The following is a 16,344-nucleotide window of genomic DNA, read 5'->3' as shown; positions in this document are numbered from 1 at the left end:
AGCCAAGACTGATGACTGGGTACAACTTAGTAATAACACTGTGCCTAGCCACAATATGTTTTCACGTTGGTATTCATAAAAACGGCTTTCCACACTTAAAATTGAGAATAAAAGGTCATATTTAACCTATTTTTTTTGTTAAACTCCACTAAAGCATATTTTCATGATTCAAAATAACCCGTTTACCCTTTAAGGGAACCATTGACCAAATTAAGCTATCCACACGCAGTAATGTTAAAGAGCGCAATGAACAAAAAGAATGCCTGAACAGAGCGTTCAAAGCAGTATGAAGACTGAGTTAGCTCACGACGATCACATCTACATTATTTTAAACTTTGGCTGTTTTTATTACGAGCATCCAACAACAACAAGTCTCCCTTAATCAAATAAATGGCATTTTTACTCGACTCAAAACCTGCAACCACAAAAACTGTCCATGCACTAGAAAATGAAACGCACACTGAACTGCACTGTATTCTACATGAAACACAGCAAACAAATGAGCTCATGTTCTTGCTGTCAGGAAGTGAACCTCAAGCTTCTGTGGTGCTTGTATAAAGAGTGTCTGCACTCACCACATACTGCCTTTTTTGTTTCTGGAAATGGTTTAGAGGGTGAGGGCGGCATGCAGCACTGACCAGGCCTGGAATCAAACCAAGACCACTGCAGTAAGGAGACGACCAATACCACTGAGTTCACTCATTTATTGTGCTGTAAAAATCAAAGTATTGTGTTATATTTCTGATAATATTAAGACGTTTTTAATCGGTGGAAGCTCGGTGGAAGCATAATACTTTGTGACATGATAAGTACTGTGAAAAATGTCATTAAGTGGGACTGTACTTCACTGGGAGTACACAATATGAAGGCTCTCGATATGTTTATTACTAGGAAACATTCCAGTTTACTGACAACAACACCAGTGTTTCATAGCAGGAATGTTCCAGCCTTGTGAATAATCTCTTTAGAAGTCAGCGGAAAGCACACTAGAAATGAAAGTACACATTTGATGATAGACTGTAAATAAATAATGAACAGCACCAGACAAATAAATCACTATACTGGAAATAAATCTCATTGGTCAGTGTGTCTGAGCTTGTTTATCAGTTTAATCTTCTGAATTTATCGCAGCAATATCACAGCAAAGCCTTTAAAAATGTAGCATTATCTTGAATCAGCAGTCTTGGGTTTTATGAGGAGGAAATCAATGGTGTCGCAGCTCGAGTGTGACTTGCCATCCATCAGTCTGCAGGCTGACTGGAGCAGCTGATGTAGCTGATATGCTGAATGGCCAATTTCCTGTTACCTGTTAAAGAGGGTACAGCAGCCCCTCTCCCACCTCTTTGTTTCCCTGTAGGTCACTGCAACACAGATAAAAAAAACAGCATAAAGTAACATGCCGTGGCTTTGCATCTGTAATCTGAGCATCTGTATGATTTGCAATCCAAGAAGAAATCCTATTTCTGATATTAATTAAGTTGTGGCAACCAGTAAATGCTATACCCTGAAGAACTAGGCCGAAATCTCTCAGGTCTGTTTGGGATATCAGGATGCAACACTATCATTATTTTTATTTTCAGGATTATTGACATTGTGGTCCATGCATCCTGCATATTTGATCTGCTAGCCCTCGAGGCTGGGGCAGATCTCCTCCTACACGTTTCATGTTGCATGTCAAGTGATCACACTACAGAACATTTACATCACTCCTTCCTGGAAGGAGAGTAGGGTGAGGGATGCAAGGTTATCTCCGTCTGATGACTAGATTGCAATATTTACTTGTGCTTTGCTCGAAACCAGATCAGCTGATTTGATGCTTTTGAAGAAAAAGATTCAAAGAGGTTTCAGAACTTTTTTTCAGGCTACTCATTGCTCCTGAGTGCATTGAACGTTATCCTGCAAATCATCCATATCCTGTTGACTTAGATTTCCAGGATGTTCTTTCCATCATCTCCTACTTCCTGTCTGAAAACACACTTTGGTTAGGACCATATAGGGGTGTCCAGCTGTTGCATGGTGATCCCACAGTTGACTTGAGTGCTTTTAAGTTTGCAGGTTATTACACCATGCTTTCCACAGCTGTTCTTTCATCTTTTTAGCTTAGACAGAGGAAAGATGGGCCACATCCAGAAGAGGCCAATTAGATCAATCGGTATCCAAGCAGGAAATCATTTAAGTGCCTATGAGCAGAACCTTTTATATAAACAATCGATCACATTATATAAAACTTTACTTTAAAAAGTTTAAGCGTTCTTGTGGCATTGGTTTAACTGCAGCAGACAGCTTTTTTTCACCCAGATTGCAGTAATAAACTGAATATTTGCACCCACTTGGTAACACTAAGTGTACTAACTTGAATGGCCAGTTGAGTCTTTCTCCAAAAGCATAGCAAACCCAAATGACGTCCATGTTTGTAGAAAAGCCAGAAAAAATGTTTGCACACAGTCTATATATGCTCATTGCTAAGAAAGCTTACAATATGTTCATTACTTCTAAAACCATGATGACTTTGGCTGTAACGCTAAACTAGATGCTACAAAAAATGTACAAGCTGTTATATACAGCCTTTGTATGCAGCCTGTATACACGGTGAACATTGTGCAGTATGTAGCAGCTAAAAGTCAAGCTATTTTTTCCTTCTGAGGTAAGTGGATCATTATGATGAAACGTCTGTAAATTTTAAACCCCTAGGATTTTGCTTGTGTGTATTGGAACAATTTAGCCTTTTTTTTTTGTCACTCGTCTGGTATTTTTTAACTCGATTTTATTACAACATGAGTAATCTTAGACAACTAATTCTTGGCCTATGACTGTGTGGCACACCCACAAATAAATATTACTGTCATAGCTCAAAAGTACACAGTTTTATTGAGCTATTCGGTTTTATAACGTGGCTTCATATGCTGTACAGCTGAGCCAATGCTGAGGCAGAGATGTGTTAGTTTAGTCAGTGTTTTTACACTCAACAGTCACTCAAAGCTGAACCAATAATGGCTCTAGCGCTTTTCCTCCCCATGTTCTTTTATGTTCCTTCATCTGATTGGCCATTCTGTCTCTTCTTTCAACCTCACTCTTTTTAGTTCTCACAGTCCAGCTAATTTTACACACCCCCACCCACTTTTTGCTGTAAACCACAGTTCACACACAGGATATGATCTGTTGTTTCTCTTCCTGCTTGTGGACTGCAGGTTTTCTGAGTCGGCTGCATACAATGACAGTGATGTGATGCTTGGGGAGTACTCCTGACCAGTGGTCAAAAGAGTTAGATTTACCCCACAAGCTGGACAGTGGTGTTGAGGTTTTGGATAGGATTATGTACGTGCACACCACATCAAGAATGTACCTTTCACTAGTTTTGTGAAAGGTATTCTAGACATGCAGCAGATTAGATATAAATATAGCACTTGTGCCTCTTACTAATCATTTAAAAGACTTTTACAAGGCTCACGTACACACTCATATGGTTTTCCCCCCCGCAGTAACCACAGATGATTACATAAGATTTTTTGTTTTTTTTTTAAATTTAATTAAAAATAGTGACTAGTTATTCTTTTGAGACTTTCTTTACTGGATACTTTGATTTGATTTGATCCATATCTTTATGTTGGCATCTGATAGACAGCCTGAACTATGTTTTTTTTTCCCCCTTTTTCAGTAGCAACAGTGTAAAGTGGATAAATGAACAGTTATTGTTATATATTAAATCACAGCTAGACATTTTAAAAATTCCTTCCCACTCCCTATTTTTGGCAGTTTTCTTGCGAAAAACGTGTAGGCGTTGGTGGTTTTTTTCCTCTCTAGCATGTGAAACATCTCAGTTCCCAGACAAGGTTGCGCAGATAGACATGACTTGTGGCTTTTGTGCTGTAGCCAGATATATATACCGTTATATATATATATACACACACACACACACACACACACACACACACACACACACACACACACACACACACATATAGCATGAGAAATCCTCAAGAGTTTTTTTCCTCCCTTGTGTAGGTGTATATGTTTCTTACATGCCCTATAATGTCAGTCTACTGTTCACGGTTGTTTTGGCTTTGTCTGTACTAGAAGATGGTTTGTAGATGCCTGTGTGTGGCGATGTGTTTGCTCCCTCTCGTGCTGGAATACCACTGTTTCTCTGTTTCTCATGAATATTTACCACTTGGGGTTCACGGAGTTTATATTTTGCAGGGAATTCTCAGCTGGGATCTTGTATAATCTTAACCCAGTTCTGTCTGAGGTGCTCCCAGGCTCCTGGGAGAGCAACTTTGGGAAGGATGTGAGAGGAGGAAGGGAAGACAGACACTGCCACTGTGGCGATGTGTGTCGGATTATTGGATAGAAGGCTGAATAATAACTGTTTTTACATGCTGTACTTATAATGAACTGAGGATTTGTAAAGGTTTTTTGGGCAGCTGTTATGTCTGTCACGTTGTGTCTGGGTTGTGTGACTGAAAATTTGGTTGACAGGCTGTCCAGACTGATCCTTTTTTTCTTTTCTTTTTTTTTGCTGTTACAGACGGGCTAAATGCACAATTCAATCCATAATTTAAGGTGCTTAGGCGAATGAAATACAATTAAAAAGAGTCATATAAACAGTTTGCTCATTTAAAACGTAAATTTTACTCACAGATGTGTCTGTGTGTATATGTGCATATGTGTGTACACACAGTCACCGGCCACTTTATTAGGTACACATATTAAATGGCTTGTTAAGGATAATGCAAATCTCTTATTAGCCAATCATGTGACAGCAACTCAATGCTTTTAGGCATGTAGACATGGTCAAGAAGACATACACACACACACACACACACACACACACACACACTAATATATATATATATATATATATATATATATATATATATATATATATATATATATATATATTATGGAATGCCCTTTAGGAAAATATTATATATATATTCCAACCAAAGTCTGAATATATAGAATGATCTTTTGAATATATGGAATGAAACTTGAATATATAGAATGATCTTTTGAAAATATAGAATGAAACTTGAATATATAGAATGAAACTTGAATATATAGAATGAAGCTTGAATATATAGAATGAAGCTTGAATATATAGAATGAAACTTGAATATATAGAATGAAACTTGAATATATAGAATGATCTTCTGAATATATAGAATGAAACTTGAATATATAGAATGAAACTTGAATATATAGAATGAAACTTGAATATATAGAATGATCTCTTGAATATATAGAATGAAACTTGAATATATAGAATGATCTCTTGAATATATAGAATGAAACTTGAATATATAGAATGAAACTTGAATATATAGAATGATCTCTTGAATATATAGAATGAAACTTGAATATATAGAATGAAACTTGAATATATAGAATGATCTCTTGAATATATAGAATGAAACTTGAATATATAGAATGATCTCTTGAATATATAGAATGAAACTTGAATATATAGAATGAAACTTGAATATATAGAATGAAACTTGAATATATAGAATGAAACTTGAATATATAGAATGATCTCTTGAATATATAGAATGAAACTTGAATATATAGAATGAAACTTGAATATATAGAATGTATGAACCTCATTTTTAGAGATGATGTGTTTCTGAATTCTCTGCCTTTACAAAATGGCATCAGCTGAACTATTTCAGTACTTTTTAGAGCTTGACAACTGTTTTGCGACAGCTGTTCAAACTGCAAATGGTAGAAATAATTTGAATTTATACTACGTCACCTTGAAGAACACGTTTTCATTATTGCAACATTTCTAGTGCTCATGAATAATGTTACACAAAATGTTTCTGGGAGAAGATTATGCACACTTCTTGAGGGAATTTATCAATCACTGATGGAGATGTCAACTGAGCTAACACTTCGAGCAGAAGCTGAAGCACATGTTATGGGCTCATTATATCATTCTACATCTCAAAGAGGAAGGTCAAGGTAAGTGATAAAAATGGAAACAAATTCATTCATAATGTGTATGGCACTTGAAAGAGTCAAGAGATGGCAAACAAGATAATGAATGCAAGAAATAAGAAAGAAGTTAACATATTTCTTCTTTTGTTTCTAACTCTTTTAGGTACAACATACCAGCTACTCAGCTGACTGACATGCGAGACTTGGGGTTTAGTTGGATGGCCATATCTCAAATGTTGTCAGTAAATGTTGGAACACTGTACAACCACAGGATACAACTAGTGGACTATGGAAATTTGCAATTTGAACAGCTGTCGCAAAACAGTTGTCAAGCTCTAAAAAGTACTGAAATAGTTCAGCTGATGCCATTTTGTAAAGGCAGAGAATTCAGAAACACATCATCTCTAAAAAAGAGGTTCATACATTCTATATATTCAAGTTTCATTCTATATATTCAAGTTTCATTCTATATATTCAAGTTTCATTCTATATATTCAAGCTTCATTCTATATATTCAGAAGATCATTCTATATATTCAAGTTTCATTCTATATATTCAGAAGATCAGTCTATATATTCAAGTTTCATTCTATATATTCAAGCTTCATTCTATATATTCAAAAGATCATTCTATATATTCAAGTTTCATTCTATATATTCAAGTTTCATTCTATATATTCAAGTTTCATTCTATATATTCAAAAGATCATTCTATATATTCAAGCTTCATTCTATATATTCAAAAGATCATTCTATATATTCAAGCTTCATTCTATATATTCAAGTTTCATTCTATATATTCAAGCTTCATTCTATATATTCAGAAGATCATTCTATACATTCAAGTTTCATTCTATATATTCAAGCTTCATTCTATATATTCAGAAGATCATTCTATATATTCAAGTTTCATTCTATATATTCAGAAGATCAGTCTATATATTCAAGTTTCATTCTATATATTCAAGCTTCATTCTATATATTCAGAAGATCATTCTATATATTCAAGTTTCATTCTATATATTCAAGTTTCATTCTATATATTCAAGTTTCATTCTATATATTCAAAAGATCATTCTATATATTCAAGCTTCATTCTATATATTCAAAAGATCATTCTATATATTCAAGCTTCATTCTATATATTCAAGTTTCATTCTATATATTCAAGTTTCATTCTATATATTCAGAAGATCATTCTATATATTCAAGTTTCATTCTATATATTCAAGTTTCATTCTATATATTCAAAAGATCATTCTATATATTCAAGCTTCATTCTATATATTCAAGCTTCATTCTATATATTCAGAAGATCATTCTATATATTCAAGTTTCATTCTATATATTCAAAAGATCATTCTATATATTCAAGCTTCATTCTATATATTCAAAAGATCATTCTATATATTCAAGCTTCATTCTATATATTCAAGTTTCATTCTATATATTCAAAAGATCATTCTATATATTCAAGCTTCATTCTATATATTCAAAAGATCATTCTATATATTCAAGTTTCATTCTATATATTCAGAAGATCATTCTATATATTCAAGTTTCATTCTATATATTCAAGTTTCATTCTATATATTCAAAAGATCATTCTATATATTCAAGCTTCATTCTATATATTCAAGTTTCATTCTATATATTCAAGCTTCATTCTATATATTCAGAAGATCATTCTATATATTCAAGTTTCATTCTATATATTCAAAAGATCATTCTATATATTCAAGCTTCATTCTATATATTCAAGTTTCATTCTATATATTCAGAAGATCATTCTATATATTCAAGTTTCATTCTATATATTCAAGTTTCATTCTATATATTCAAAAGATCATTCTATATATTCAAGCTTCATTCTATATATTCAAGTTTCATTCTATATATTCAAGCTTCATTCTATATATTCAAAAGATCATTCTATATATTCAAGCTTCATTCTATATATTCAAAAGATCATTCTATATATTCAAGCTTCATTCTATATATTCAAGTTTCATTCTATATATTCAAAAGATCATTCTATATATTCAAGTTTCATTCTATATATTCAGAAGATCATTCTATATATTCAAGTTTCATTCTATATATTCAAAAGATCATTCTATATATTCAAGCTTCATTCTATATATTCAAAAGATCATTCTATATATTCAAGCTTCATTCTATATATTCAAGTTTCATTCTATATATTCAAAAGATCATTCTATATATTCAAGCTTCATTCTATATATTCAAAAGATCATTCTATATATTCAAGCTTCATTCTATATATTCAAGTTTCATTCTATATATTCAGAAGATCATTCTATATATTCAAGTTTCATTCTATATATTCAAAAGATCATTCTATATATTCAAGCTTCATTCTATATATTCAAAAGATCATTCTATATATTCAAGCTTCATTCTATATATTCAAGTTTCATTCTATATATTCAAAAGATCATTCTATATATTCAAGCTTCATTCTATATATTCAAAAGATCATTCTATATATTCAAGTTTCATTCTATATATTCAGAAGATCATTCTATATATTCAAGTTTCATTCTATATATTCAAAAGATCATTCTATATATTCAAGCTTCATTCTATATATTCAAGTTTCATTCTATATATTCAAGTTTCATTCTATATATTCAGAAGATCATTCTATATATTCAAGTTTCATTCTATATATTCAAGTTTCATTCTATATATTCAAAAGATCATTCTATATATTCAAGCTTCATTCTATATATTCAAGTTTCATTCTATATATTCAAGCTTCATTCTATATATTCAGAAGATCATTCTATATATTCAAGTTTCATTCTATATATTCAAAAGATCATTCTATATATTCAAGCTTCATTCTATATATTCAAAAGATCATTCTATATATTCAAGCTTCATTCTATATATTCAAGTTTCATTCTATATATTCAGAAGATCATTCTATATATTCAAGTTTCATTCTATATATTCAAAAGATCATTCTATATATTCAAGCTTCATTCTATATATTCAAGTTTCATTCTATATATTCAAGCTTCATTCTATATATTCAGAAGATCATTCTATATATTCAAGTTTCATTCTATATATTCAAAAGATCATTCTATATATTCAAGCTTCATTCTATATATTCAAAAGATCATTCTATATATTCAAGCTTCATTCTATATATTCAAGTTTCATTCTATATATTCAAAAGATCATTCTATATATTCAAGCTTCATTCTATATATTCAAAAGATCATTCTATATATTCAAGTTTCATTCTATATATTCAGAAGATCATTCTATATATTCAAGTTTCATTCTATATATTCAAAAGATCATTCTATATATTCAAGCTTCATTCTATATATTCAAAAGATCATTCTATATATTCAAGTTTCATTCTATATATTCAGAAGATCATTCTATATATTCAAGTTTCATTCTATATATTCAAAAGATCATTCTATATATTCAAGCTTCATTCTATATATTCAAGTTTCATTCTATATATTCAAGTTTCATTCTATATATTCAGAAGATCATTCTATATATTCAAGTTTCATTCTATATATTCAAGTTTCATTCTATATATTCAAAAGATCATTCTATATATTCAAGCTTCATTCTATATATTCAAGTTTCATTCTATATATTCAAGCTTCATTCTATATATTCAGAAGATCATTCTATATATTCAAGTTTCATTCTATATATTCAAAAGATCATTCTATATATTCAAGCTTCATTCTATATATTCAAAAGATCATTCTATATATTCAAGCTTCATTCTATATATTCAAGTTTCATTCTATATATTCAAAAGATCATTCTATATATTCAAGCTTCATTCTATATATTCAAAAGATCATTCTATATATTCAAGTTTCATTCTATATATTCAGAAGATCATTCTATATATTCAAGTTTCATTCTATATATTCAAAAGATCATTCTATATATTCAAGCTTCATTCTATATATTCAAAAGATCATTCTATATATTCAAGTTTCATTCTATATATTCAGAAGATCATTCTATATATTCAAGTTTCATTCTATATATTCAAAAGATCATTCTATATATTCAAGCTTCATTCTATATATTCAAAAGATCATTCTATATATTCAAGTTTCATTCTATATATTCAGACTTTGGTTGGAATATATATATATATAATATTTTCCTAAAGGGCATTCCATAATATATATATATATATATATATATATATATATATATATATATATATATATATATATAGTGCCTATTCTCTCAGCTTAGAACAGGAAAACTGAGGCACCACAGAATTATTATTGATTTGTATTACAGTTCTAGTTTCATTTTGACTTTTTGTTTTACATTTTGTTTAGTTTCAGTTAAGTCTCAATGAACGTGCCCATCAGCACCTCATCTGGCGAGCTGTGATAACAAATTTGACCTGACTCCTTGTTTCCTCCTATCACAAAATCCTTTCAGTTCTCTTTTTTTTTTTTCACATTAAATTTGTCTTTTTATTCTAGTTGAATAAAAGTTTTTTTCCTCATCGAATTTTAGTTTTTTCATATTTTTTAGTTAACATTACTCCACAGTCACCAAATAGAGAAGGGGAAACTTTGATCTACCCTATGTAAAAAGCCAGATACAGTTATTAGGTTTCATCCATTGATTGTGTTTTCTTTGTTAGGGCAAAGCATCCAATAGATGCTCAGAAATTTCTCTAAAAACAAACAACGTATGTCATTGTGAAACTAATTTGATTAGAAATATCTTAAATTAATATCTGAAAGGACACCAAAGATCTCCACAGAAATCAAAGGAAAAATGAATTAGCGGTCGTGACCCATATCTCAACAAAGTATGCTGTATTTTCTTTCAGTTCTGTCTGATTTTGGTTTCTGTGTGCATTTTGGCATTTCATATTTACATTCACTTATGTCCCTTTCTTTCTAATGTGGGACCCAAATAAAAGGTTTAAATGAAGGGATAATCATTCATGAAGTGGAAAATCTGGGCAGACCAAACACACAGGGTTAGTGTTAGTTTCTGCTAAAGGTGGCCTTGCTTCAGCGAATCCTCATCTTGCAAATAACCTATTTTCTGCTATATTAAGTTCAGCTTTAAGTTCATTGTTTCCATCTCACCCCACAGATGCTCAATTGTTCTGAGCTCTGGGTAATTTAGTGCCCTATCACGGTATTGATTATCGATCTGAGAGAGCCACAGGTGCGTATTAAATCAGAGTTCTCATTTAGCTGTCCACTAAATAAATATCAGTATCAATGTGGTCATCCACAGTCTGTCTGTAAAGGATCTAGTCCTGACTGGCCCCTTTAGGAAATTTTGAGATACTTGATTATAACTCCAAATGCCAAGTTTGGAAGAGCTGCTATATGATCTTATCACATTCATATCCTGCTTACTTTGGCTGAGGGCCACTTACTGGTGCTCATCAAACCTGGATGCCAAGATCCACCGGTGTGTTTGGAAGTGACACAGACAGGCGAGGGAGTATCGGATAACAAAATCACACTCTTCATTCCTGCCTGACCTCTTGCTCTGGATTATTAAGGCAACAGTGTGGTGACGGCTAATCAGGGACACGGCTCCATTCATAACAGATCAGAGAGCTGGCACACATGCTTTTATTTCTGAAGTGCCATTCATTATCGTTTCTGCTGCTGCAGTTCTCATAAAGGCTGATTTTAGTCCCTTTCAAGTTTGACTCTAAACACCATAAATCACAGTGCACCTTGCCACTCTTCTCACTTTTACATTTCTATAACACTTTGTAAAACAGCTGCTAAACTGCTCTCATTTCCTATAGGCCTTAACTTTTAAAGTTTACCACCGTCTTTTAATAATTTCCATTATGTAGCACTTAGAAAATACTCAAAGCGTCAGGGCTCTGTATGCAGGCGGATGGAGAGGTGGATCCAAATGCAGGACTCAGACACTAAATTGAAAATCAAAAACGTCAGCTTTATTGCTGGTGACAAAACATGAACTGACACTGAATCACTAGAAACTGAAACACACAGGCAAGTCTGATGGCATGACACAACACTGAGCACAGGAAAAAACAGGGCTAATATACACAGGGTGGTAATCAGGGAATGGGCAACAGGAGGGAGACACAGCTGGGAGAAATTGGACTAACGAGACAGGGGAGCAGTAGAACTGAACACACTCAAATGAGACACAGACCTTCACAATAAAACAGGAAACAAGAAACCACTAAACAAAGACGCAGACAGAGAGGCAGACAGAATATAACACATGCAACTCAAACTATACATGAAACAACAAATCCTTAAACATGGATAAACAGAAACATGAAAATCATCATCATCATCATCATCATCATCACCACAAGCACTACAAGAGAATAAGAAAACAATCCATAATGCAAAAACACACCAAAATAACTGAAACACAGATTCATCATAAAACCCAACAAAGCATCAGAGAAACATAAAGAACAATCCATCATTCAAAAATGAACCAAAACATAACAACTCAAAATACTGGGTCAAACTGACCCAGAACCGTGACACAAAGGTCATATTTTCCTTATTGCTTGGAAATGAATCAGTCTGTATCAGTCTTTGGGAAAGTTGTGAACTGTTCATAGAGGCTTTGTGTTTTTGGAAGTGACACATAGTGGCAGGTCAGAGAGGACTTTTGTGCTGGACTGATGCTGGGGCCCGATAGCAGCTAGGGTGAAGTGACATCTCTCTCCTCTCTCATTCTATGTGTATGTGTGTGTGTGTGTGTGTGTGTGTGTGTGTGTGATGGGAGTAGCTGCCCGCAGAGCTTATCTCTATAATTGGATTTGTGTTAGTGTATTCGGAAATCTCAGTGTGATGCTCTAATCTGATTGACCACAACCCTGGAGAGGTAGATGAGTCAAAGATGTCTGCTACATACATATTGGTGTCCATCTGTGTTTGACCTGCTGTTTGTCACCTTGGTTCTATTTGGGTTGAACTTAACAGGCTTTGGCAGGGAAAATGACAGCTGTATGCGAGATTTGGTGCAGAGCTGTAAATCTTACACCTGCAGGAAAAGCACATATGTTGCACTTGCACAATCTGTTCCTCGCTGAGATGAACATCAGAGAGGAAGATGATTTTTTTTATTAAGTTTCTTTTCTATATATATTCCTGTTTGACTATAGTTTTAACTCTATTTGCTTTTAATCCCAGTAGCCGAGCTGTTGTTTGCGTATCTTTGTGGAACACATGACCTTTTGGCTGTGTTTACTTATAATGCATATTGAGCTCAGAATGTATTTTATACCCCTCTAGGTGTGCAAATGATTTCGTACCCTAGCATATTTTATCTGACAAGTACGACTGATTATTTATGGGCTGTTTTATCGCATGCGCTGTTTGACGAAGTGAGAGCTGTATGCAGTCATCACGGACAACCTGGCTTGCTAAATACAATTGGTTATATTGGTCTTGCTTTAGTTTAAATGATATTTATTTTGCAGCTGTAGTGGAGAACAAGACATTTTTTTTAAATAACAATAATAAAATGTGCACGCACGATTGACTGACTCACTTCATCGTATTTCCCCCCACCTGTCACAACTATGCATACTTTGCCTTTTTCATGTGCCCCGTAAGAGATTGAGTTAAATATTGTATCTGACACAAAATTTTTGATGTATTACTGCTTTTCACAGTAATTCAGTTTTACACGTACAAAGTTGTACACGTTTGTATTCTGCTTTTAGCAGCTTTCACGGTTTGCAGTCCTTTGCTCTCAGTGATGCACTGCATCTGATTGCATTACAGGAAGGTTCTTCTATTATTCAACAGTTTTCTTGATCTGGCTCCACACTGTCAGACCTTATATTATTTATTTATGCACTTTGAGACGACATGAGATTTAAAGCAGTCTCTCATGGTGCTTCCCAGGAACTTTGTTATAATCTAAAACTATATTGTGCAAACTTAACAATATGATATTTCCTTTTTGGGGGCGGAATTTGGTTTCTGTTCCACTTTGTCCTTCCTGAATCTGGATGTTTTGGCTTGTGCTGTTATTTGATTATCATGGGAATCCTGAAGTGTGGCAATTCATTTATTACAGCAAATGTTGACTGCCTGTTTTCCAGTGGGAAAGGGCAGAACAAGGATAGGGCTTTAGGAGATGTTTCTATTAGTTTATTGTAACAGCCAGAGAGAGGGAGAGAAACCCCTCCATCCGCACCTTCCTTTCGCACGGCTAGACGTGACAGTCACCATAGCAACCACTCGGCATGCATGCTCCCCATCGCTATCAAGTGAAAACTGCTGAAATCTTTTCTTTTCTTCTGTGTTTTTGTGTTTTTCTCTTTCTTTTTTAGAAATGTGATTTTTAAGAATTAAAGTTTTATCCAAGAATCCTTCAGCTGAAGGTGAAACTTTATTTATAAGGTTTCCACATAAAAAAAAGCTTCCCCCAGATTCTCAGTTAGATAAATTATGTTCCTTGTCCCCATTTCCTCACCCATCCTCCCCTCCTTCTTTATACCCTCCTTTCAGGTCTCCCATGGGTAACGGAGGGTTTTCTCACACATTCAGACTGAAATTGTTAAAAATGTGTTGGCAGACATACAGGAGGTGGATTTATGTAAACCTATGCTCCATTTCTGGCACATATAGAAAAGATGTGGAGCCTTTTTTTTTTAAATTTGCAAATAAGGTGAGCTGGGATACCAAGTGTTTTGAAAGAGTAATTTGTATTATAGATGGCTTGCAAAATGGGACTTCCCAAAAATAAACTAATGAAAGTTTTTCCCAGTGTGTGTGGATTCAGTGCATAGCCATCCATTACCACTGTCTTGGACTTTGTGCCATCTCCACCATTCTTCTTTTTTTTTTTTTTATGAAGACAGTGTTCATGCTTTCTTCTCAATTTACATCAAAGCTAAATAGCATCATTATGGATGAAAGGCAAGGTGTTACTGTCTATATACAGTACCATATACTCATTACTTTGAGGAGGCTATCCTCTGAAATTTGTGCTCTCCTGCTTGCCACATACCATTTCTGCTTAAGACTGGAACTACATCACCCCTTCCTCATCCTCTAGCTTCTCGTCCTCATGTTTCTCTTTGTTGTCAGTTGTTTAATGTATTCTGTGTCCTTCTCCCTCTCTCCTAAAATAAAGGTGGTGAGAATCCCTTTAAGGCTTACAGTGCTGCTCCTCAAACATTTTGGCTGACTCCTGCTTGATAAACTCCTGGAAGTGAAAAGCTGAGACCCACAAGTGATCCAGGGATTCACGTCACTCCAACATGCCTTCTTCTGTCTAACTACTCCCTGGAGATAACTACAACAATGTGACCACTCGAATCGATCAGAACCATGTGACCTGCTATTATGGATACGAGGAAAGGCTTACACTGAATTAAAACTCATCCAGGTAATTCAGCACATTGTGACCTTTGCAATCTGACCATTTGTACTGTATAGCAGCTGCTGACTTATGTTTAAAAAAAATCTTTTCACTGTTGAGATTAGTGTTTCACATCTTTTGCTTGGTACAGGGCTTTTCATTTTCTTTGTATATTAATAGACCTTTTACTGCATTGCATCTTGGCCATTCCGTGACTTCCTCAATCTGGATATTCATGGCTCCAGCTTTTGTCTGCGTCAGCTAGTAAACAGTGCAAACAGGAAGTGGCACCATGGTGCATTGCTGTTAAAGCCTGGTCAGCTTAGTGCAAATTAAAAGGGTATGAATATAAAGGGTATGAATATAAAGAGTATAAAATGCTTTCGTTTGTATTTTCAGTATGAATTTGCCAGGTTTTTTTTTTCTGCCTGAAAATGGACTTTAGGGAGTAGACTAAGCACATAAGTGCAATCGTTTCACCTAAAGTTAAAAGCAATGAGTGAACGTCAGGAGGGGCTGGAGCCTGTTCCAGCTGTTATGTGGTGAGAGGCAGGGTATAGCCTCGACAGATGACCAGTGTATCACAGAGCTCACAGAGAGAGATGCAGAGAGCCAATCACACCTACAGCCAATTTAGAATCACCAATTAACCTAACAAGCATGTCTTTGGGGAAAAAAGAATCTCTTAGCAAGAAAAGCCCTGCATGCAACCAGGAGTCTGGAACGAATCAAAGTCACTTTTTTGTAATAATAATAAGAGAAACCTGATTAGCACCTTGTTCTGGTTAGATTTGATTGTCTTGCCCTTTAAAAAGTATTATGAACCTCATATTTTTTGCTTGCAGAATCATGTTGTGACATTAAAGTCGGCAGTGCTAACACTGAAGACTCACTGCTTAAGGCATGAGAGGAGAACTAATGAAGACAGGCATGGAAGTGAATCCAGACAAAAAGGAATGGGTCTTGTCCACCTTTGATACAGATGACAATTAAGTCCTGCGGCTCACAGTTGATATTGTAT

General features: G+C 33.9%; 1 protein-coding gene across 4 annotated transcripts in view; it reads left to right on the top strand.

The window, feature by feature from the left end:
* Positions 1-16,344, top strand: part of ptprea (protein tyrosine phosphatase receptor type Ea) — a 63,786-nt gene that overhangs the window by 15,745 nt on the left and 31,697 nt on the right. For 3 of the 4 annotated variants that reach the window (XM_082544984.1, XM_082544987.1, XM_082544986.1), the window contains exon 2: positions 15,096-15,350. The gene's annotated coding sequence lies outside the window, so the exon portion shown is untranslated. Of the gene's footprint in view, positions 1-609; positions 669-15,095; positions 15,351-16,344 lie in introns of those variants that run through there. The other variant, XM_082544985.1, reaches the window with a different exon arrangement.

This window comes from Aulonocara stuartgranti (genome assembly GCF_965226115.1).
Source record: "Aulonocara stuartgranti genome assembly, chromosome: 8".
NCBI classification, from domain to species: Eukaryota; Metazoa; Chordata; class Actinopteri; order Cichliformes; family Cichlidae; genus Aulonocara; species Aulonocara stuartgranti.
Note: the sequence above shows the minus strand (reverse complement) of the source record. Positions and strands in the feature narration are given on the sequence as shown.